The 23,477-nt window shown below is 23.8% G+C and overlaps 1 protein-coding gene across 1 annotated transcript in view; it reads right to left on the bottom strand.

The window, feature by feature from the left end:
• The window catches only part of LOC122502875 (protein phosphatase PP2A 55 kDa regulatory subunit), an 82,736-nt gene that overhangs the window by 24,793 nt on the left and 34,466 nt on the right, over positions 1–23,477 (bottom strand). The window contains exon 2 of the mRNA XM_043613193.1: positions 4,385–4,511. The gene's annotated coding sequence lies outside the window, so the exon portion shown is untranslated. The remainder of the gene's footprint in view (positions 1–4,384; positions 4,512–23,477) is intronic.

Raw genomic sequence — 23,477 nt, 5'->3', positions numbered from 1 at the left:
GAATTGCGAATTAAATAAATTTTGATGACTCAGATAATTATTGGAATTCTTCTAGCAATAATTTAGGACCAGTAATAAATTGTTTGACTAACAAAATAACTAAAATTTTATATTACATAAATGAAAACATATTGAGAAGGAAATTTAAAAAAAACAAAAAAAATTTCAATTCTGTTGAAATTAGTTTTAATTTTAAAAATTTTAACGCAATTCATTGAAAGAATTCAATTATTTTCAAAAATAATAAAATTCTTTAAAGAAATTCAATTATTTTTAAAAATTAAAAAAAAAATTCCCGTCAACATTTCAATTATTTATAATTTTATATAAATTGCAAAATTCTTTGACAAAATTCAATTATATTCAGGAATTTTTATAAAAATCATTGCAAAATTTAATTATTTTCATAAATAAGAATATTCATCACAAGAATTCAATAATTTTCAAAATTTTTATTAAATTTTCCCTTCAACATTTCAAATATTTTTATAAATTGCAAAATTCTTTGACAAAATTCAATTATATTCAGGAATTTTTATAAAATTAATTGTAAAATTCAATTTTTTTCATAAATAACAATATTCATCACAAGAATTCAATAATTTTCAAAATTTTTATTAAATTTTCCCTTCAACATTTCAATTATTTTTATAAATAGCAAAAGTCTTCTCCAAAATTCAATTATATTCAGTAGGAATTTTTATAAAATTCATTATAAAATTCAATTATTTTCATAATTAACTATATTCATCACAAGAATTCAATTATTTAAATTTTCTTTTTTAATTCTCGTCAACATTTCAATTATTTTTATAAATTGCAAAATTGTTTGCCAAAATTCAATTATATTTAAGAATTTTTATATATAATTCATTGTAAAATTTAATTATTTTTATGAATTACAATATTCATCACCAGAATTAAATTATTTTCTAAATTAATAAAATTCTTCGCAGAAATTCAATTATTTTCAGGAATTTTTATAAAATCCATTGCAAAATTAAATTACTTTCTTAAATAATAGTATTCATCTTTAGAATTCAATTATTTTCAAAATTTTTTCTTAATGCAATGACTTTCAATATACTATTTTAATAAAATTTCCCAAAAGAATTAAATTATTTTAAAACAATTTTGACAAAGTTCTACTCGAATATTCAATTATTTTCTAAAATAATGAAAATTTCCCAGGAATTCAATTATTAAAAATAAAATTTGCATAGATTTTTTTTAAAAAATCAATTGTTTGAAATGTTTCATAAATAATAAAACTGATTAAAGAATTTCAATTATTTTTAACAAAACTTTAATCAAATTCCTCGAAAAATGTAATTATTCTTAAAAAATTTATTAAAATTCGTTGAAAGAATTCAATTATTTCAAAAATTTGTTGAGAAAATTATGTATAAGAATTTAATTTTAGAAGGATTCAATTATTGAATAAATTATTTATTTTTGTATTTAAGTAATTAAATTCTCGTAGAAGTTTCTAATAAAAATTGATTTAAAATATTAATTTCAGTTAAAGATTTAGATAACAATTGAATTTTAGAGAAGGTAGGTACTAATAATTGTAATTTTTCAGAAATAATTGAATATTGTAAATGTTTCATATTAAAATCATTGAAAATCTGAATTTTTGATACATTTAATTAAAAATTGTACGAAACTAATATTTTTTTCAAAAAGCTTCATCGAAATTTTTTAAAATTATTTCTAGTTCATGTTTTATAACAAATATTCTTATAAGTTATTAAATTTCAAAAAGGGTTGGATTTGAAATTTTTTGAAATCTGAATTCTTATGGAAAAATAATAATGATTCAATATTTATTTAAGAAAGAAGTTATTTATATTTTCGAATAATTTTACAATTAAAGAAATTCGTATTATCCAATAGAACATTTTTTTTTATCTAATTATTTTTAGAGTTAATCAGAATATTCTTGAGGGTAAGGGGAAAAGTCAAAATTTTGTCTCGAAATCAGTGAATAAAATTAAATTTTTGTGGCAACTTTGAAGCAAATACAATTTAATTGACTCAAATAAAAATTATTTGCTTCAAGTAATAAAAATAATATAATAATATTTATTTGAATCAAATATTTTCAGTGAGTAATAATAATTTATTTTATCAAAAAAAAAAAAAAAGAAAAAAAAATGACAAAAAGAAACCCTTTGCATAGAAAAAAAAACATTTCCTGGCCTTTTTTATAATACACGATAAAGTTACAAGTTTATAAAGCAGACAATAAAATTGATCTGTTGGCCTCGGATTAATAACATCCCCGCAGTCATTGCATTAAAGAGAGAAGAGAAGAGATTACTGTATTACGGTCTCGTGTGCGTCACCAATTTATCCTTTACGTCCTATAGTCGCAGTCGCTAAGTCGTACAATATTATGCATGATCGACAAATGTCTCATCTGGAATCTGATTTTCCGTTAACGACTTTGCCTCCGCTCTAATCTCTCTTTCATAAACGTTCTTTGTGTCATATGCAAATATATAGGTCAATTTAAGCCATCATCGAAAATAGAAGTCAAAACAAGTGCATCTCTTCAAATTTCAACAAAAAAATTCTTCAATGTTTTATATGAGACTTTTTTATACTCTAATTAATTCACACTGAAGAGACGTTTGTCTATTGATAAGTGAATGTTTATTTCAATCGAGTAAATATTTATTAGAATCAAGTAAATATTTAGTAGAATCAAATAAATATTTAGTAGAATCAATTTTAAAAATTTTACCTCAATTCTTTGAAAGAATTCAACTATCTTAATAAAATATTAAAATTCTTTAAAGAAATTCAATTATTTTCAAAAATTTTTAAGAAAATTCTCGCCAAAATTTCAATTATCTTTATAAATAGCAGAATTCAATTATATTTCAGAATTTTTTTTAAATTCATTGAAAAATTCAATTATTTTCATAAATAACAGTATTTATCACAATAAGAATTCAATTATTCTCAAAATTAATAAAATTCTTCGCAGCAGAAATTCAATTATTTTCAAAAACTTTTAAGAAAATTCTCGACAACATTTCAATTATCTTTATGAATAGCAAAATTTTTCGCCAAAATTCAATTATAATTAGAAATTTTTATAAAATTCATTGTAAAATTCAATTATTTTCATAAATAGCAATATTCATCACAAGAATTCAATTACTTTCAAAATTAATGAAATTCTTTCCAGAAATTCAATTATATTCAAAAATTTTTTAAAAAATTTATTGTCAACATTTCAATTATCTTTATAAATAGCAGAATTCAATTATATTTAGGAAATTTTATAAAATTCATTTAAAAATTAAATTATTTTTATAAATAATTGAATATTTATTACAAGAATTCAATTATTTTCAATATTAATAAAATTCTTTCGAGAAATTCAATTATAGTAAAAAATTATTGTCATCATTTCAATTATTTTTATAAATAGCAAAAATCTTCGTCAAAATTCAATTATATTTAGAAATTTGTATAAAATTCATTGGAAAATTCAATTATTTTCATAAATAACAATATTCATCACAAGAAGTCAATTATTTTCAAAATTAATAAAATCCTTTCTAGAAATTCAATTATATTCAAATAGTTTTTAAAAAATTATTTTATCAACATTTCAATTATCATTATAAATAGCAGAATTCAATTATATTTAGGAATTTTTAGAAAATTCATTGAAAAATTCAATTATTTTCTTAAAGAACAATATTTATCACAAGAATTCAATTATTTTCAAAATTAATAAAATTCTTTCCAGAAATTCAATTATATTTAGGAATTTTAAAAAAATTCAATTATTATTTTAAATAACAATATTTATTATCACAAGAATCCAATTATTTTCAATATTAATAAAATTCTTTCCAGAATTTCAATGATATTCAAATATTTTTTAAAAAATTATTGTCAACATTTCAATTATTTTTATAAATAGCAAAATTCTTCGTCAAAATTCAATTATATTCAGGAATTTGTATAAAATTCATTGTAAAATTCAATTTTCAAAATTAATAAAATTCTTCGCAGAAACTTTTTTGTTTATTGACAAATAAATATTTATTTGAATCAAATAAATATTTAGTAGAATTAAATAAACATTTAGTAGAATCAAATAAATGTTTATTAGAATCAAATAAATAATTATTAGAATCAAATCATTTTTATTAGTACTCTCTAAAGTTAAATTGATTAAAATGAATCATTTTTAAATTTAGAGAGTTTTAATTATTCGAGTGAATTTATATCATTGAACTAACAGTCATCTAAATGAAAATGAATTTTTGCGGACATTTTAAAGAGGTTTCTAAAAGAAATTAATTATTCAAAATTTAGATGTAAATTTCAGAAGCAATCGTTTTAGTGAACTTACTCCTTCGTATCTATCTTTTATCCTGCAGACATGATCGAACGATTAACTATTTACCAGTTGAATGAAGTCACAGGGTAAATGTTTTTCGTATAGAGTTGAGAATTTCTCTTTTCCCCGGCTGGAAAATCTGTAAACAGAATTTTTAATTATTAGAAAATTTAAAGAAAAAATTTCCACTTTTTATGATTATTATAAAAAGTATAAAATATTCTTAGAGTATTAAAATTCTGTAAAATTCTGTAAATTTTATCTAAATTTGAAAATTTGTTTCGATGAAAGTAAAGTTTTAGTAAAAAAAAAGTGATTCAAAATTAGTAGAAATTCTTTGTAATGTTTCTTACTAAAGTTTACTTCTGCTACTACACTCAAAATTTTAATTAGTAAAAATGTTTACTAATTTGATCTATAGTAACTGATTTTTTACTTTTTAATTAGTAAATTTTACTAATAAATTAGTGAATTATTATTTATTAGTAAAATTGAAGTTATAGTAGAAATTACTATTTATTAGTAAAATTGACTAAGCAAAAAGTCAGTCAAATAAAAAAAAAATTAAAATAGTGAATTAAAAAAAAAATTTTTTTTAAATTAAATTAATTAATTAAATTAGTGAACATTTTGACTAATTAAAATTTAGAGATTAGTTTTCAATTTTTTCTAATATTCTAATGCGATTTGTATCATTTTGGAGAAATCTATAGGTATAATAATTATTCTTATGTATAGATTGTGCGATAGTGGTTTTTACAATAGACGATTTAAATTTAGAGAGATGGTGCGTTGGAGAATGAAATTTGAGAATTATTATTAAGGGATATAGTATAATGAATGTGAAAAAAATAAATGTTGCTTGTAGCAGTTTAACTAGTCCTTTCTAAATTAAATTGAGCACTCCTTTTCAATCAAGACAAGGTCACTAGATTCAAAAGGAAACCGATATCTCCACGTGTCAAAGGCGAAGTGCTTGGATGAACCATTAGAAAGGTAAACAGTCTTTTTAAAGAAATTACATATTTTGCACATCACTTTAATTGACAATCTCTTTTAAGAGTTGAAATTTCTCTTTCCATTCCGGGTTGTGCAAGGAAAAAAAATTTTATTTTTGCATCATCATTTTAAAAAACTCATGTATATCAATATCAGTTTAATAATAATAAAAGATTTAAAAGATATAATGTATTTGACAAAGGTTTTTAAATATTTTAGTTCAATTTATTCTTACATTCTTACATTATCTCTCCTTTCTAAATCTGAATAGATGTAAATTTAACTACTAATTTAGATTAGTAAAAGAATATTTAATATTTTGGTTAGTATATATAGGAATATTTACTAATTTTTAATAAAATGGTACTAAACGAATTTTTAGTCATTTTTCATATAAAACTTTATGGTAAAAAAATAGAACTACTAAACTGATAAACAATTAAAATAAACAACTCTATTTTACACAAAAATTTTATTTTATTTTTCCCTGATTACCAGACAAAATTTTGACTTCTTCCCTAAGACCCTAAAGAATATTCTGATTCACTCTCTATAAAAATTATTAGATATCCAAAAAAATTGAATAACTTCGAAAAATAAATTTAAAAGTATGAAAAAATGAATGACAATTGTTTCGTTGGAAAATTCTGGGAAAATTCAAAATCAATAACTTTATTTTTAAATACATAAATATTTAATCACTATTATTTTCTCATAGGAATTAAAATTCTTCAAAACATTCAAATTCAAATCTTTATGAAATTCAACAACTTATAATAATTTAAATTTCCATAAATTTTTTCATAAACAATTAAATTATTTACAAAAAATTTTAATAAAATTCGTCGCAACAATTCAATTATTTTTACAAGTAATAAAATTTTTCCCATGAATTCAATTATTTAAAAAAATTTGATAAAATTCGTTGTAAGAATTCAATTATTTTTATAAATAATAAAGTTTTTCATAGGATTTCAATTACTTTTAATACACAATTATTTTAAATAAATTCCTCGAAAAATGTAATTATTTTTAAAAATTTTTTGCAAGAATTCAATTATTACCTACATTTTATAAATAATGAAATTCACCTCTAAAATTCAAATATTTTGAAAATATACTATTTTAATAAAATTTCTCAAAAGAATTCAATTATTTTTTAAATTGAATTCTTGCAATGAATTTTTATTACATTTTTATTAATAATTGAAATCCTGTGAAGAAGTTTATTATTTATGAAAATAATTGAAATCCTGTAATGAATTTTATTACATTTTTTTAAAAAATAATTGAATTCTTTTGAGAAATTTTATTAAAATAGTATATTTTGAAAATATTTGAATTTTAGAGATGAATTTCATTATTTATGAAATGTAATTGAATTCTTGCAAAAAATTTTTGAAAATAATTACATTTTTCGAGGAATTTATTTAAAATAATTTATTATTTTTATAAATAATAAAATTCCTCACAGGATTTCAATTATTTTTAATGCAATTTTAAGTAAATTCTTCAAAAAATGTAATTATTTTTTAAAAATTAAAATTCTTTGAAATAATTCAATTTATTCTATAAGACAAGAATTGAAAATAGGGAAAAAGTGTATTAAAAATTTATTTTCTCTAATTCAAATTATTTTTTTCAATTGAAAATTAACTGAGATGTTGCTAGGATGTTTCTGAACAAAATTCTAAAGCCTAGAAATTTTTTTTGTAATTTTTAAGTAGTAGCAGGTCAATTCGTATTCTATCAGACAATTGAAAATAGGGAAAAAGGGTATAAAAAATTTATTTTCTCCAATTCTAATAATTTTTATCTTCTGAAAATTACCTGAATTGTTGCTAGGATGTTGCTCAACAACATCCTGGAGCAGACAATTTTTTGCGACATTTAAGTAGTAGCAGGTCCACCCGTATTCTATCAAACAATTGAAAATAGGGAAAAGAATATTAAAAATTTATTTTATCTAATTCCAATAATTTTTTTCATTCGGCAATTAACTGAGTTATTACTGGGATGTTGCTGAACAACATCCTGAAGCATAGAGAATTTTATTTTAACTTTTAAGTAGTAGCAGGTCCACCCGTATTAGGGGAGAGTCTCCAGTTGTGAGACGGGTTTTATTTTTGACCCGTAAATTGTAAACGGGTAAACGAAATTGTAAATAAAATACACCGTTCGAAAGGTAACAGAAATACGCAACTTTTATTAAAAGAAAGTATAGTGTTTCGATGAACTCAAAAAATTTTACGATACATTTTCCGAGCACATCGCTTTTTTCAAAAGAAAAAAATGTCTTCAGTTGTGAGACACTCATTAAAAATTGCTAAAATTTAATAAGTTTGACATAAAACGTTATGTTTAGTGGAAATAATTAAATATATTAATAATATATATTATTGTATACTAAATAATAATATTTATTCGTCAAAATATGACTATCAAATAAACACAATTTAATAGCTTCAACAAGATCATTAAAATTGATTTCTTCTGAATCAATTGACTTTTTTCCACTTGACATGACCAAAAATACTAGAAAAAAAATCAAAACAACATTTAAATAGTATGCCTGCAAAGTCGTATTTTTTAGGCTGCCCAGATGGGCGTTGACACCGTCTCACAACTGGTGATATGCTGTGTCTCACACCCAGAAATTGGCGCTATTTTGAAAAAGGAAAATTAAATTATTTTCAACCGTAGATTGGAACAATGCAATATTGCATCACAAAATATAAGGAAAACACTAAAAGAAAATGCATTACATTTACCTTTTCCAATTAATTAACTTGGAAAAAAAGTACTTTGCATTTATTGAAAAAACGCTTTTTAGTCGATTATCACACACGGTGTTGGTATTTAACAAAAACAGTTTATATATCCGCTTCGGCGTACACGAAATAGTTGGCTCATATAAAAAGAAATGTTTTTATATAAACCAATCGGCTTTTTAATATTGCATGTTAAGAAAAATTGACTGTCTCACAACTGGAGGTGTCTCACAACTGGAGACTCTCCCCTATATCAGACAATTTAAAATAGGGAAAGAGGATAGAAAAAATTTATTTTCTCTAATTCTAATAATTTTTATCTTCTGAAAATTAACTGGAATGTTGCTCAGATTACTTGATTATTATGAAATTAATTTTTATTAGTAGAATAATTTCTGTCAAATTTCATTATATTTCGACTAAAATTTAATTCGGTCGTAGTACTTATTCTTCGTAAATGTATAGTAAAATTTGCCAGAAATTCCAAACAGTTTCGTAAATAGTGAAGGTTTCTCTATGTTTTTTTTCATGTAGTGTTTGCTTAAAAAGTAAAAAAAATATTTGTTTAATTAGATTTTATATAATTTAAATAAAAAATGATTTATTTCAAGTAAATATTTATTCGATTTTAATACAATAACAATTTAGTAATTTTCAACGTAAAAATTATGTTCCATAAAAGAATTGTTAATAACAAGTTGTTGTTTCTTTTCTTTAAAATTTAACATTTTTTCACGATAAAAAGAATAAAACACAACGCGACGTTATCAAGAGGTAGAATATACTTTAGGGAATTTCTTTTAGAAAGGAAAAATACGTGTTATTCTTCCAGACGAATCTTTACAGCCGGAGTGTATGGATCGAACATTGGTCATTCACTTCTGCGTGTTCCACTCAATTTCGGTTTAACTTGACTTTTATAAAAAAAAAAGTTCGAATAAAATAATATTTATGTTACATTTTCTAAAAATATGGACAATAAGAGCAGTATACGTAGTTAAATATTTACTGTTAGTTTCCACAAAATGTTAATAAACTTTCTTGTAGCGCATTTTTGAGTTTGGAAAATATTTTTTGTTGAATTTTTTACTTCTATACTGTTGTTTCAATTTCAATTTTAACTTAATCACCAATTAAATATGAAAATTAAAAAAAATTTATTTTGAATAATTCTATTTTTATTCTGTTCTTGCTTCATTTTTAAATAATTTTTAAATTTAAAAAATTTTTTTTTTAAAATTTTAAAAAATTTTTTAAAAAAATTTTTTTAAATAATTACATAACTTTTTATAATTTAATCTAACGTGGTTTAATTTTCTTAAACTGATTAGATTTTATATAATTATTATAATTTAGAATTTATTTTAGAAACAACATTATATTATACAATTAAGAAGCAATTTGAATTTTAAAACAATGTTTAATTTAATTTATTTATTTATTAAAATTTATTTAATGAAAAAAAATATATTTAAAACAACCGAGTGATAAAATCACTAATAATTTTATTATTATATCTGACAAAAATTAAAATTGATATTTAAAATAAAAAAAAAAAATTTCAAATCTAATTCTTCTGCTATTATTTGCAAATTTTATTCTTTAAAGTATATTGAACTTTACACATGTAGAATATAAATATTAAATGTATTTACATAATATATCGATATATAAAAATAGAGAAGAAAAAAGTTTTGCACAAAACTTTTGTTTGCCGCGCGATATTAAAAAAATTTTCCTTGAGAACTTTCCGTCGCAGGTTAAAGATTATTTATATTCGCGCAGAAAATGTCTACGGTATTTTCTCTATATATTAATATTATACACTTTAAAAATAATTAAATTAATAATATATTGATAAACAATTTTGCATTTTCTTCAACTCTTAATAATTTTACTTGATGCGAAAATGATCATCATTGTCATCATTATAATCAATAATAACATGTTATATAGTAATAAAATTAATAATAGTAATAATAAATTTGTTTATCGTTTACGTGACGTCAGAGGGTAAAAAAGTAGTGACGCAGGGGAAAAAAGGATTGCGCAGGCGCATAGCGGCTGCGCGAGCCTTTTTTCCTCTGCGTCGACTAATTTTGCCTAAAAACTAACCTATTCGATAAAAATCACTTTTTTAAATTTTTTTTCATAAGAAATAATTAATAATAATAATAATTATTATTATTCTTATAGTTAATATTGTAAAATATTATTATTACATTATCATTAAAAAATTATTTAGTAATTTCAAACATGTTTGTTATTTGAAGTACAAAATTAATTATGTGGTTCAAATCTATATAGAGTTAAATTGTTGAATTCTTGCGGTTCAATAATTTTGACATAATATTGATTATTTGAAAATGATTTAATCTTTTCTTTGACTCTAATTATAATTATTGCGTCATAATTAATTAGTTCGAAAAATTATAATAATTTTTGATAATGATTGACGAATTACATCAATTTTCGAGTGAATTTTTATAGTTATTCTCATGAGTCTAGACAGAGTATATGATAATCGATACAGGTCATTCGGGGAAACCACCTTAACCTTCTCACCAAAATATTACGGCGCAATTCATATCCAATTATCTCAAATAATAAAAAAGAAAAAAAAAGAAAATGGTAGTATCCCTAAAGTTAATCGATCTCCAAGAATTGAAAAATACGGACGTAACGTTCCTTAATATTATTTGGAAGAAAATTATTCTTAATCTAGAACAATTAGGACAAATTCAATAAAAAAAATGGTTTCATATAAATTTTTAAATTTTTTTATTTACTTTTCTGGATAAAATTAAGAAATAATAAAGGTCCTGTTGAAGTGATAATGCATATATAATATTACTATAATGGAGTAAAATAATCAATTATATATAAATTTTTAATTATTTTTTTTGTCATTATATTCTTGATAAATTAGCTGAGAGGTTTTTTTTCACCAATCATTTATCACACTGCTGTCTACCTTGTACTAAACATGGAGTTTTTTTTTTATAATTATGGAATAAAAACATTTTTTTTTAAATTATTTTGTCGAAGGACAGAAACAAAACAAGCGTAAAAAATTTTAATAAAAAAAGAATTGTTTTTTTTTTGTTTTAATATTCTCAAAAGTAAGATTTGTCCTAGTTTCAATAGATATATATGAGTAATAATAGAAAAGGCGGAAAAAAGGATGATATAAAAATAATGGAAAAGTCTTTCTTTTTACATTTTGCATGAAAAACTCAGCACACCGGGGAGCAATTTTCATTTATTAAACTAGTTTCAGGCATTCCTGTCCCGTATCCCATATTGTTTTGACCTCGCTTACCACAGATCTCTTTTCAAATTCTTTACGCACTACAATATACAAAAGAAGTTTTTTTTTTTTTTTTTTTAAAAGAAGAAAAAAATTAGATCATGAAATAATCTTGAGATTAAAAGATTCGTGTTCGATCTTTTAATTCTTTTTTGGTTTATTATATTTTCAATTATTTTAATTCTTTTTTGTTATTTTGTTTTCAATTTTAATTCATTTGAATAATGGTAATAAGCATTATTTGATTTTTCTGAATTCTGGAAAAATTCTAGTGAATATTCTGTGGAATTTCAATGGAATGAATCGCTTTATTTATCGCTTGTGAGAGAACTTTCATGACACCTAGGCGGCAATTTAATGAACTGTATTGGCGCGAAATTCAAAAAAAAGAAAAATTTAATCAGTGTAATATTTATATTAATTAATTATTTATTATTAATATAAGTAATGATTAAATTTTTCTTTTTTAATTTCATCCTAAAAATATAATTTAATCATAAATTTAATCAGTTATTTGTATTAATTAATTATATATTATTAATATAAATATATTACTGGTTAAATTTTTCTTATTTTGAATTTCGCGCCAATACATTTCATTGAATTGCCGCCTAGATGGCATGAAAGTTCTCTCACAAGCGAAATGAAGCGAATCATTCCAATGAAGTTCTATAGAATATTCACCAGAATTTTTCTGGAATTTACTTTATTTATTGATTTATTTATAATAATAGTAATATATTTAAATTATTATTAACATAAATATATTACTGATTAAATTTTTCCTTTTAAAAACAATAATTGCGTAATTTTTAATAAAATTCATTAAAAAAATTCAATTATTTTCAAAAATTTAGATAAAATTCTTCGAAACAATTCAATTATTTTTATGAATTGTAAAATCTTCAGCAAGAATTCAATTATTTTTATGAATTGTAAAATTTTCGCAAGAATTAATTTAATTCAATTATTTTCAATACAATTTTAATAAAATTTCTCGAAAGAATACAATTGTTTTTAAAAATATTATTTAAATTCAATTATTTATTAAGAGTTTTATTAATAATTCAATTATTGTCAACAATTTTGATGAAATTCTTCGAAAAATAACATTATTTAAAAATTTTTTAATAAAATTCCTTCAAAAAATTCAATTATTTTCAAAAATTTAGATAAAATTCTTCGAAACAATTCAATTATTTTTATGAATTGTAAAATTTTCGCAAGAATTAATTCAATTCAATTATTTTCAATACAATTTTAATAAAATTTCTCCAAAGAATAGAATTATTTTTAATAGTTATATTTAACATATTCTCAAGAGTTTTAATAAAAATTCAATTATTTTCAACAATTCTTCTGCTAAACAATGCAATTATTTTTATAAATTACAAAATTCTTGGCAAGAATTCAATTATTTTTGTAAATAAAAAAATTATTTTGAGAAATTCAATTATTTTCAATCACAAATTTCTAGGAAAAAATTGAATTATATTCAAGATAATTTGAATAAAATTTCTCTAACTGGTTCAATTATTTTTAAAAATTGTAATAAAAATTTTTCCAAACAATTCAATTGAGCTCCCGCGGGCAATAACTCGATCTGCGCTTGAACTGAAAAATCCAAGCCAGTCAAGCCGTCAAAAAATGAAAAAAAATAAAAGTCGGAATTTTTAATTTTAAAACATACTACCGTATAGAGCATAAAAATGCGCAACTTTTTTGTCTTTGAAATTTTTTTGTAGGACTTTTATTTTTAATAATAATGGAAAAAACTGAATTTTTTTTATTCTTCAATTTCAATGAATTTCAAAACATAAATCGACTTTTCTCAAACAAATCTGCATGAAATTAATTAAAAATTGATATACTTACGTATCAGGGTCTACTGAAGACGATAAAATGATTAAAACATTTTAAAAAATTAATTGTAAAATTATTTGTTAATGTAAATAAAGACCTGTCGGTAAATACGTTTTCTCAACTTTGAAGAGAAAAAGTATGCGGTGAACTTTCGAGTTGACAAAACTTCCAGTGAGACATTTGTTTATTAACATGTCAAGAAGTTTTTTGGAAATTTTTATTTAAATCGAATGAAAAATAAACAAGATACATAATGTTTAAAAAAATATGCGTCGCGCGGCGTTTTGACATTTTGACGCGAAAGCTTTACGATAGGAGGAAATTATTGGAAACTATTGCTATTTTCTGTTGATTTATTTAAAAAATAATTTTATGCATGTATTGTATTTAAAATAAAACCAATTCTATACATTTATATATGATAGGCAGCTTTTTACGTTTTTTGAATCTTATTTCCAACTTTTAACTCAATCCAAGGTTTAGATTGTTTTGATGCACTATATACTGTGCATTAATTTAAACATAGCAGGTCCTTGTATTTTTTCGAAGAAAATACAGTTTACTTTATTCCTGTCGTTAAGTTTTTTTAATAGTCCATGTGTTTTAAAATTGAAAATTAATTGTAAATTAATAAAAAAAATTTAAATAATGTTAGAAGTAGAGTGTGTGCAAGGTGCTTCAAGAAAACGACCAAAAAAGTAAAACAATCAGATTAAGAATACACTGAGAAAACAATTTATTTAATTCAATCAAATTTCTTTTAAATCAAACTTAAAATATTTTTGCTTTACAGTCAAATAAATGTAAGTTTAATTCAAACATATTTTTTGGTTCATTTATAAAAATAATATATTTAATTTATGGTTGATTTTAAATTATTTATAATCAACTTTTAAGTTTAAATCAAACATAAAATTTTTAAACGTAGGTATTTTTTGTTTAAACCAAAACAAAAAATATATTTGAATTAAACATAATTATTCAAACAAATATTATTTTTGAATCAAAGCAGTAGATATTTTCTATATATTAGGATTAAGCTTACAAACTAATTTAAATTAAACAAAATCAATTAAAATTATTTTTTTACTTGAATCGAGTATGTTTTCTCTGTGTAACACTTTTATTTATTATTTAATGTTTTAATCTGGTTTGAAAAACCAAACAGTATTAACAAATTTTTAAGAACAAAAGAATTTAAGTTATGTATATATTTTAAAAAGTCAGATATATTAATAATAAAATTATTTTTTAAATAAATCAACAGAAAATAGCAATAGTTACCAATAATTTCCTCCTATCGTAAAGCTTTCGCGTCAAAATGTCAAAACGCCGCGCGACGCATATTTTTTTAAACATTATGTATCTTGTTTATTTTTCATTCGATTTAAATAAAAATTTCCAAAAAACTTCTTGACATGTTAATAAACAAATGTCTCACTGGAAGTTTTGTCAACTCGAAAGTTCACCGCATACTTTTTCTCTTCAAAGTTGAGAAAACGTATTTACCGACAGGTCTTTATTTACATTAACAAATAATTTTACAATTAATTTTTTAAAATGTTTTAATCATTTTATCGTCTTCAGTAGACCCTGATACGTAAGTATATCAATTTTTAATTAATTTCATGCAGATTTGTTTGAGAAAAGTCGATTTATGTTTTGAAATTCATTGAAATTGAAGAATAAAAAAAATTCAGTTTTTTCCATTATTATTAAAAATAAAAGTCCTACAAAAAAATTTCAAAGACAAAAAAGTCGCGCATTTTTATGTTCTATACGGTAGTATGTTTTAAAATTAAAAATTCCGACTTTTATTTTTTTTCATTTTTTGACGGCTTGACTGGCTTGGATTTTTCAGTTCAAGCGCAGATCGAGTTATTGCCCGCGGGAGCTCAATTGTTCTCAAAAGTTTTTAATGATAATTCTTTGCAAATTTCAATTATGTTCAAAATTTTCAATTAAAATTACTTTTAAAAATTACATTATTTTTACGAAATTTAATGAAATTCTTAAAAAAGAATGTAATTATTTACAAAAATTCTAATAAAATTGTTTAAAAGAATTAAATTTTCTATGAATAATTTTAATATTGTTTAATTGGAAAATCGTTAATTACAAATTAATAATAAATACGATTATTTTAAAAACTGAAAAGAAATTCTTCTTAAAATTCAATTATTTTCATAATTTTTAGTAAAAATTATTTTAAAAAAACTTCACTATTTTCAAGAATATTGAAATAAATTCTTTAAAACAATTCAATTATTTTAAAGAATTTTAATAAAATTTAATAAAATATTTTTTCAAAGAATTAAAAACTATCTTCAATACAATTTTAATTACATTTTCTCGAAAGAATTAAATTATTGAAAAAATTGTTGATAAAATTCATTAAATGAATTTAATTATATTCACATTTTTTTATGAATACTTTGCAAGAATTCAATGATTTTCAATACATTAATTTTAAAATTGATAATATGTAGAAAGAAATATTATTAAGAAATTTAGGAAACAAAAAAACAAACAATAACTAAATTTAAATTGCAAATAGATTACCGAAATACAACGATTATTAATATAGAAGATTCCTTTTCTTATTAAAACCCACAAAAATATATTTGACTCAAAGACTACTCAATTTTTTATTTGTTTAACAAAAATTTATTTTCTCTGAGAAATATTTAATTTTACTTAACTCAGATAAATTGAATTCTGGTTCAAATAATAAGAATTTCATTTGTGCCGAAGGCGCCGAAAAAAATTTATTTCATTTAAATAACTTTGTTTAAATAAATATTGTATTCGAAAGAATAATTTTATTATTTGAAGTAAATTGACGCTCTTTGAAGAAAGATACCAGAAAAGCAAAAATTTTATGTTAGGTTTTTGTATTTTTTGAGTAAAAATTACATAAATTTTTTTTTAATTTTTCAATTACAAAAAGAGAATAAATTACTATAAATGATAAATTCTTGCGTAGAACAAAAATATTTGTTTAAGGAAACAAAAATATTTAGTTGAGGATGCAATCTGGTGCATTCAAATTGTAAAAATATTCAATTATCGAAAAATTTGGTTCAATAATTAAACAAGAATTTATAGAGCTAACTGTAAGGAAATGCATTTATTCGGTCAATGATTCAACGAAAATTTGCTTGTTTCAAACAAAATTTTTCATTCCGAATTCTATTCATCAAATAGCGAAAGATTAATGTTCCTCTCGCCATCTTTCAAAAACAAAATTTTTATTTCGACAAAACTGACTTTTGATTAGGAATTTCGATGACCTCTCTGTGTGGAGGTTTGGAATTTATTATTTCGTTTGATGTTCTTTTATTGATATATTGGCGAGGATGTAATATAAAATATAAAAAGAGAAGAAAAGAAAAAAAAAAGGAAAATGATAGACGATCAGCGTTCGTATGGAATTTATATTAAATGATTGACTCCTTGAAATTTATTCCCATCATATCAAGGTATCGGCTTTCATCTCTTTCTTTCTCTCTCTCTCACTCTTTTTTTCTCTCATTGCCTAATCCTTGTGTGTCAGTTGATTTTAAAGTAGGCGTTAATCGTCCTTCCAAAAATAGTAGGCCATTGCTGATGTTAAATATGTTCGCGAAGTAAACCGCACACTGGGTTAGTATAAATGAATCCCTAGAAGACGTACAGTTTTTGTAAGACTTCAAAAACGTTGTGTGCCTCTGTTTCTTTTTTCCAGGAATCGATGAATCATAAACTAATTAATTAAATGCTCCGTTTTTCTTTTCTGTCAAATATATATCATTTCTTTTTGCGCGACTAAATGTGTTTGGACTCACGATTTGTAGGTTCTGCTTCTGCTTCTTCTTCTTTTTGATTCATTTCTTTGCTGAAAATTAGGAAAAATTGTTTTTGATGGTGAATGTTTTGTCATACACCAGGTTATCTGTTAATTTTGCTCGCTTTTGATTAGTAACTCTTCTGTACTCTTTTGGCTGATCACTAAAAAGTAGATGAAAGGATCTATTAGTGACATTTTCGGAATTAAAAATCGACATATTATTATGATAATTGCAGAATAATCATTTCTCAAGTTGTTTAAAGAGCCGCAGATAATATCCTGTATTTTATATCAAAAACTACTTTACCAGAAGTGTCACTAATTATACCCTCATATAGGTCGGACATACAGTCTATAATATTACTAGTAGTAGTAAGAATATATCACCAAAAAAAAAATCTAAAAACGAATATAACTGTGACGCACGACCTTAAGTAAGATAAATTTGATGTTAGTTGGAGAAAAGGAAAAAATAATGGAGACATAAAAAGAAAAAACCCTTTGTTTTATACTCGCTTTCAGTAGAGAAGGAGGTTCCAGGTTGAAGTGGACCGTGTATAGAAAATGGAACAGAGTGTATTCGCGTATAGTTTTAAGTACACAGATATCAATGTGTGTGTCTGTATATGTATATATGAAAGCTTTTATTTTTTCGGCTGACGTCTATAAGTGGCTATGTGATAGCTTCGTATAGAGAGAGAGAGAAAGAGAGACGAGCTTTAGCGCTGTCAGCGAACTAAGAGCCAGTGGCCTAGATAATACATATAGGTAGGCAACATATACACCAACACCACCACCACCACTACCACCCCCGCCAACAACCGTGTATACCATGTCTTTAAATGTTCTATCTACTTTTGTATGCATGAGGAGGATGTACAAGTTTTCGTAAAATCTCTGTGTCTGCGCGCTCAAACAATGGACGCTGTCAAACCCGCTCCCTATTTATATATCGCTTCCACACTTTTCCATCATTTTTTTTTTTATTCAACCAAGCTGCAATAACCGTGTTAATTTTCCATCCCCTAGAGATCAGAAATTTTTTTTCTCTCTTGTAGAGGTTGAAAAATAATTGATATGACTTTTATCCTTTGCTTTTGTGTGGGTGTGCGGTACTTTTTCTTGTCGTTTAGTTCCGAATTGTAATTTCTGCCTTTGAAGATCTTTTTTTTTGCTTTTTAATTCTGTCTGATGAGTATAAGAAGATAATGGAAAGGCGAGATCGACAATTGAATATTGTTCCTACAATTTGTTTGATATTTTCTAATTTATTGAATGTCTTCTATTTTGGTTTGTGGCAAAATGATAAGTCAAGTAATAGCTAAAAGAACCCGTTTGGATATTCCCGATTTCCGCATCTAGAATTGATCCTGAATTTCAAATTTCAAGTCATTTGGATGTCTTATTGTAAAGTTAGAAGTGATTTAGAAGTTAGAAAAGGATAGGCATATATCTTCGTCCTTTTCTTTCTAATGGGATTTGACAGTTAGTCCACATGCCATACCAGGACCCTTGATATCATCCTTTTGAATTTGGGTTTAACTCCTAACATTGAGTCTGAATCACAAATTTCAAGTAATTTTGAAGTTTCTATTACAAAACTGTAAGAGATTTAATGAAACCTTTTTTGAAAATAGCCGCTTTTTAGAAACAGAACCAAGTGAAAAAGATTTTTCTGGCTTAGCATCTCAGAAATTCAATTCAGTAGAACTTCTTGAACATCAAAAAATAGAATCGTATCCAATACCAAAAATTTGGATGAATTTTTGTTTTGATAGATTTTTGGTATCAATTCGTTGCAATTTGATACTTTCGAATTAAGAGTGAATGATTAATTTCGTTAGTTTCCATTATTTCTCAATAAAGAGAAAGAAGGAAGTACTAATTGAAAAGGAAAGAACGAAATATTGAAACTCTTTAATCACCTTCTATTATTCGTCAAAGTTTGATTCAATTTAGCTCTCTGCGGCTTAAATTTCCAGATACACGTAAAGTTTTGAAATACGTTTGTAAAATTGAGTTTATTAAAATCCTATAATCACATTTTATTATGTGTCTTAGAAGGAGTTTACACCGTAAGCCTTAAATATAAGCCTCTGCGCGCATAAACGGATATACCTCCAGGAGCATATATTTGCGCCTGCGCGAACACGTGGTCAAGGCAAACTCTTTCACAACACAGCTGCAGGCAAACACTTTGCGCAGACGCAAGTATATCCTCATGGAGGCATATCCGTTTATGCTCACGGAGGCTTATATTTAAGGCTTACGGTGTAAACTCCTTCTTATTAAGCGCGGATATATAACTAATCGAATAAACTAATTTATATGCATCCATAAAAAGATCGAAAATAATATGTATTAATGTACAAATGTATAATCTTATAAAACTCGAATACAAACTGGAAATTTCATTTTTTTTAATATTATTAGGTTTTCATATATGAGATCAGAGTATTAAAAGGTCAGTAAAGGTCATCACTTTGTGATCCTCTATTAAAGTACAATTATTTTCCGGGGTAGAGAATTTTAATATTTCCAATTTCGTGGGTGTCAATTTCCGCAGAAATTTTATTGTATTATCGTTTCTATATTGGGTTGGTAATTAGATGGAATTATTTTTTCGTATTGAATGAAGAAAATTTGAATTAATGGTCTAAAAATAGATGTATAGTGGTTAAAATTATTGTTTATCGTGATGATGTTACGATTTCTGGTCAGTACCCCAAACGGACATTTTTCCAAAATAATTATATTCTGAGTGTATTATTTTTCGTATTGTTCCTTTTCCGGAGTGTCGATGGTCACGTATAGGTTATAAACTAATCCCGACCTAATGGCAAATGCTACTAGATTTTTACTGTAAACGGCAGAATTTGTTGCTTTTAATTTTTTGTACGAAGGTATCATATTAGGAGTTTTAATTTTTATTTATAGTTCGTACCTTTTGGTGGTATTAACAATATTTATAAATATAATGTTGTCTCAAATCAGAAGTACGTAAGAAAATTCTATGCGAAATGTTTCAATAAAAGAATATTTTCTTCTTCTTCAGTAACCGATTTGCAAAACTTTGGCATAGTTGTTTCTAACTTTGGTCAAACTTTTGTCTTATCTGACTGCATGCATGAGAACTCTTGTTCTCTAAATAGTAGATTTGTCAAAGCCAAATGACGAAATGATAAAAAGTTTCCACTTATGCACGGAGAAGAATTCCGAAAAGCATTTTTTTTCTCAAAACTTTTACTCGATTATCCGAACTATGTAATTCGAACAGAGGACCTGGTTCGGAATTAAATTTCGGAATTGAGTCAAATACATAAATCCGAAATTGTTGGTGCTCTTTTTGGTGTTTATAAATATTCTTCTGTGATGTTAATATTACAGAAAGGAACAATAACTTTTTCAGTGTTTATTTTCGGAAGTTGTCGATAAATTCTGGTATTGATTGAAATAATCTGTAAGATACAAAAGAGCTGCAACTTTAGTAGTTTGAAAAGATGACACTTTTTAAATCAATTTTTAAGAAGATGCATCCCATTATTTGTTCCTAACTGTTTCGAATTGCAACCATATTATTCAACAAGTTAATGATTATTAATAAAATTAATGATGATCTATGCTCTACCATTTTCGAAATTTGAATAGTAAACAACACTGTTTCGTTTGTCTTGCAGATCATATTTGTACACAGTATTCTTGAAACATATTATGATTGTATTTGTACTCTTATTCATAAAGCATTTTGCATTCTGCGAAACATTTGGAGATCATTAAATAAACATACGGTACGGCATTTAATGTTTATAAAAATGGCACATATATAAATTATTGTTACATCAGTGAGAGGAGAGGCAAGGTCGTGGTAACTTTTCGGTTAGTCTTTGCACATATTCCATCAGCAACGATACTCTTTGAATTGAGTATATAAGGTTTGCCTTGACTCACTGACAAAACCTGACACAGATCCGCCACTCTTGTTTGACGCGTCATTTATACACCTGAAAATTATTTTTGCCTTTGGCAACACGTTTCTGGATAATGCATTACATATATATGTTAGATAAGGAAAGAAGAAATAAAATAAAAAAGAAACAGTCATCATTTGCTATAAAGAAAATTGAACTGTTCGAAGGAGAACTAGTTATATTTAATTTACTCTTTAATTAACTTCATAGTTAATTAGCAGTCTACGGATGAAAATGTGTCGTCAATTATTGTTATTATTAATTCTTTACCCTTCCACTAAAATGAAGTAAAAATTAATAATAATTAAAGTGTTATTTGTTTTCTAACAAATTTTTTTTTAGTTATTATTAATATAATGTATTTTATTTTTGTTTCAGGTGAGTCAAACAACATGTTTTCTGTAGATTGTATTTCGTAAGTAAGTAAATTTTAACACCAATATTTAACAATATCGAAATTTACTTCGAAAACAGTAAAAGTTGCGCCCCAAAAATAAATTGAGCAAAATTCCAATAAACTATATGCTCCGAAAAAATACTTTAATGTTCGCACAACCAAAAGTTCAACAGAGAAATGCCTTTAAACATTTCTCGAAAATAAAACCTACTTGAGAGGAAAAATAAATTTTTCAATTAATGTTTGATTAAACGATAAGAAAAAGAGTAATTTAATTAAGATTCTATCCTCCGGTGACCTTTCAATGAAAATGGAAAATTTGTACTTATATAGTAAGAAAAAAAAGAAGTTTATCGACAATTTCAAGACGGAAGTGGCATGAACTGGTTGCAATCGGATTCAATGAATTCCATTAATTCCCTCGATAAGGAGAAATCAACGAAATGAAATTGAGAAGATGGCATGCTGACGTGACCAAAGTGATGGCACTTAAATTACTCTTTGGCATAAAATGTCACTACATAGTCGCATCTATATACTCTGCTCCACCATCGCTCACATACACATTGTTTCAGTGCGTGCGAGCAAAAATAAAATCCTCTATAATTAAACAACACTTTTTTTCATCTGCGATTCCAAATGATTAAACATCATCAGTATATAGAATTAACTTCTATAATTAATTTCTGAAATCATCGCACTTGTATATAGGATAGGAGAAGTTAATTAACCGTTCAATGCCAAATTGCTGTCGTATACATATATTAAAGAGGGGTCTTTGACTCTATGCTAGTCTATAAGTAGACTGTATTTATACTAGAAGGTGCAAACTACCTTAATTATTTATTAAGACCCTTTTTTCAAATGAAGGTTTAGTTTAAATATTTCCAAGACTTAAGTTTTTCGGTTCACGAAAGTAAACCGAAAATCTTAAGTCTTGGAAATATTTAAACTATAAAACCGAAAGTAAACCGAAAAAATTAAGTCTTGGAAATATTTAAACTATAAACTATAATGTTTCACTCAGGACAAAATTATTTGTTCCAAACAACCAAATTTTGAATTATTTGACAGGCTTCGCACTCATCTACTAAAACCTACTATTTACTACTTCTTTTTACGTTATGCTACTATTAGGGTACTTTTTCAGATTTCAGCCACAAAAAACTATTATTTCTGTTTTTTATTTTGAGAATTTCCACTACTTTAAATTCGCTAATACTAGAAATCAAAAAACTATTCTCAAAAATGATAATCAAATTCTTTAAAACGGTTCAATTATTTTCAAAAAATATTCGAAATTCAATTATTTTTAATATCTACTATTTTCATAAAATATCGCAAAAGAATTCAATTATTTAAAAAAAAAATTTGATAAAATTCATCCAAAATTCAATTATTTTCATAAATAATAAAATTTCCACAAGAATTCAATTAATTTAGAATAGCATTTTCAAAAAATGATTATTGTTATACTTTCACTATAATAATAACATTTTTCATTGAAATTCAATTTTTTAAAAAAAATTTTTGACAAATTTCTAAGCAAGAATTCAATTATTTTCATAAATAATAAAACTCATCGAAGAATTTCAATTATTTTTAATACTATTTTAAATCAATTAATCGAAAAATTCAATTATTTTCACAAATAAAGTTTTCCACAAGAATTCAATTATTTAAAATAAAATTCTCATAACATTTATTATATTTCGAAAAAATTTATTATTTAAACCAATGTTTATAAAATTTTTAAAAAGAATTCAATTATTTTCAAAAATAACAAAATTTTTTACAGAAATTCAATTTTTTTAAAACATTTTATTAAAATTTTTCGCAATAATTCAATAATTTTCATAAATCTTAAAATTCTTTTCAGAAATTCAATTATTTTTGAAAATTTTAATAAAAATAGAATTTTAATTTTCTTTGAAATAATTAAATTATTTTCAAAAATTGTAATTAAGT

The sequence above is a fragment of the Leptopilina heterotoma genome, unplaced genomic scaffold (genome assembly GCF_015476425.1).
Source record: "Leptopilina heterotoma isolate Lh14 unplaced genomic scaffold, ASM1547642v1 Lhet_24, whole genome shotgun sequence".
Taxonomy (NCBI): domain Eukaryota; kingdom Metazoa; phylum Arthropoda; class Insecta; order Hymenoptera; family Figitidae; genus Leptopilina; species Leptopilina heterotoma.
This window is presented reverse-complemented; position numbering and strand designations above follow the sequence as displayed.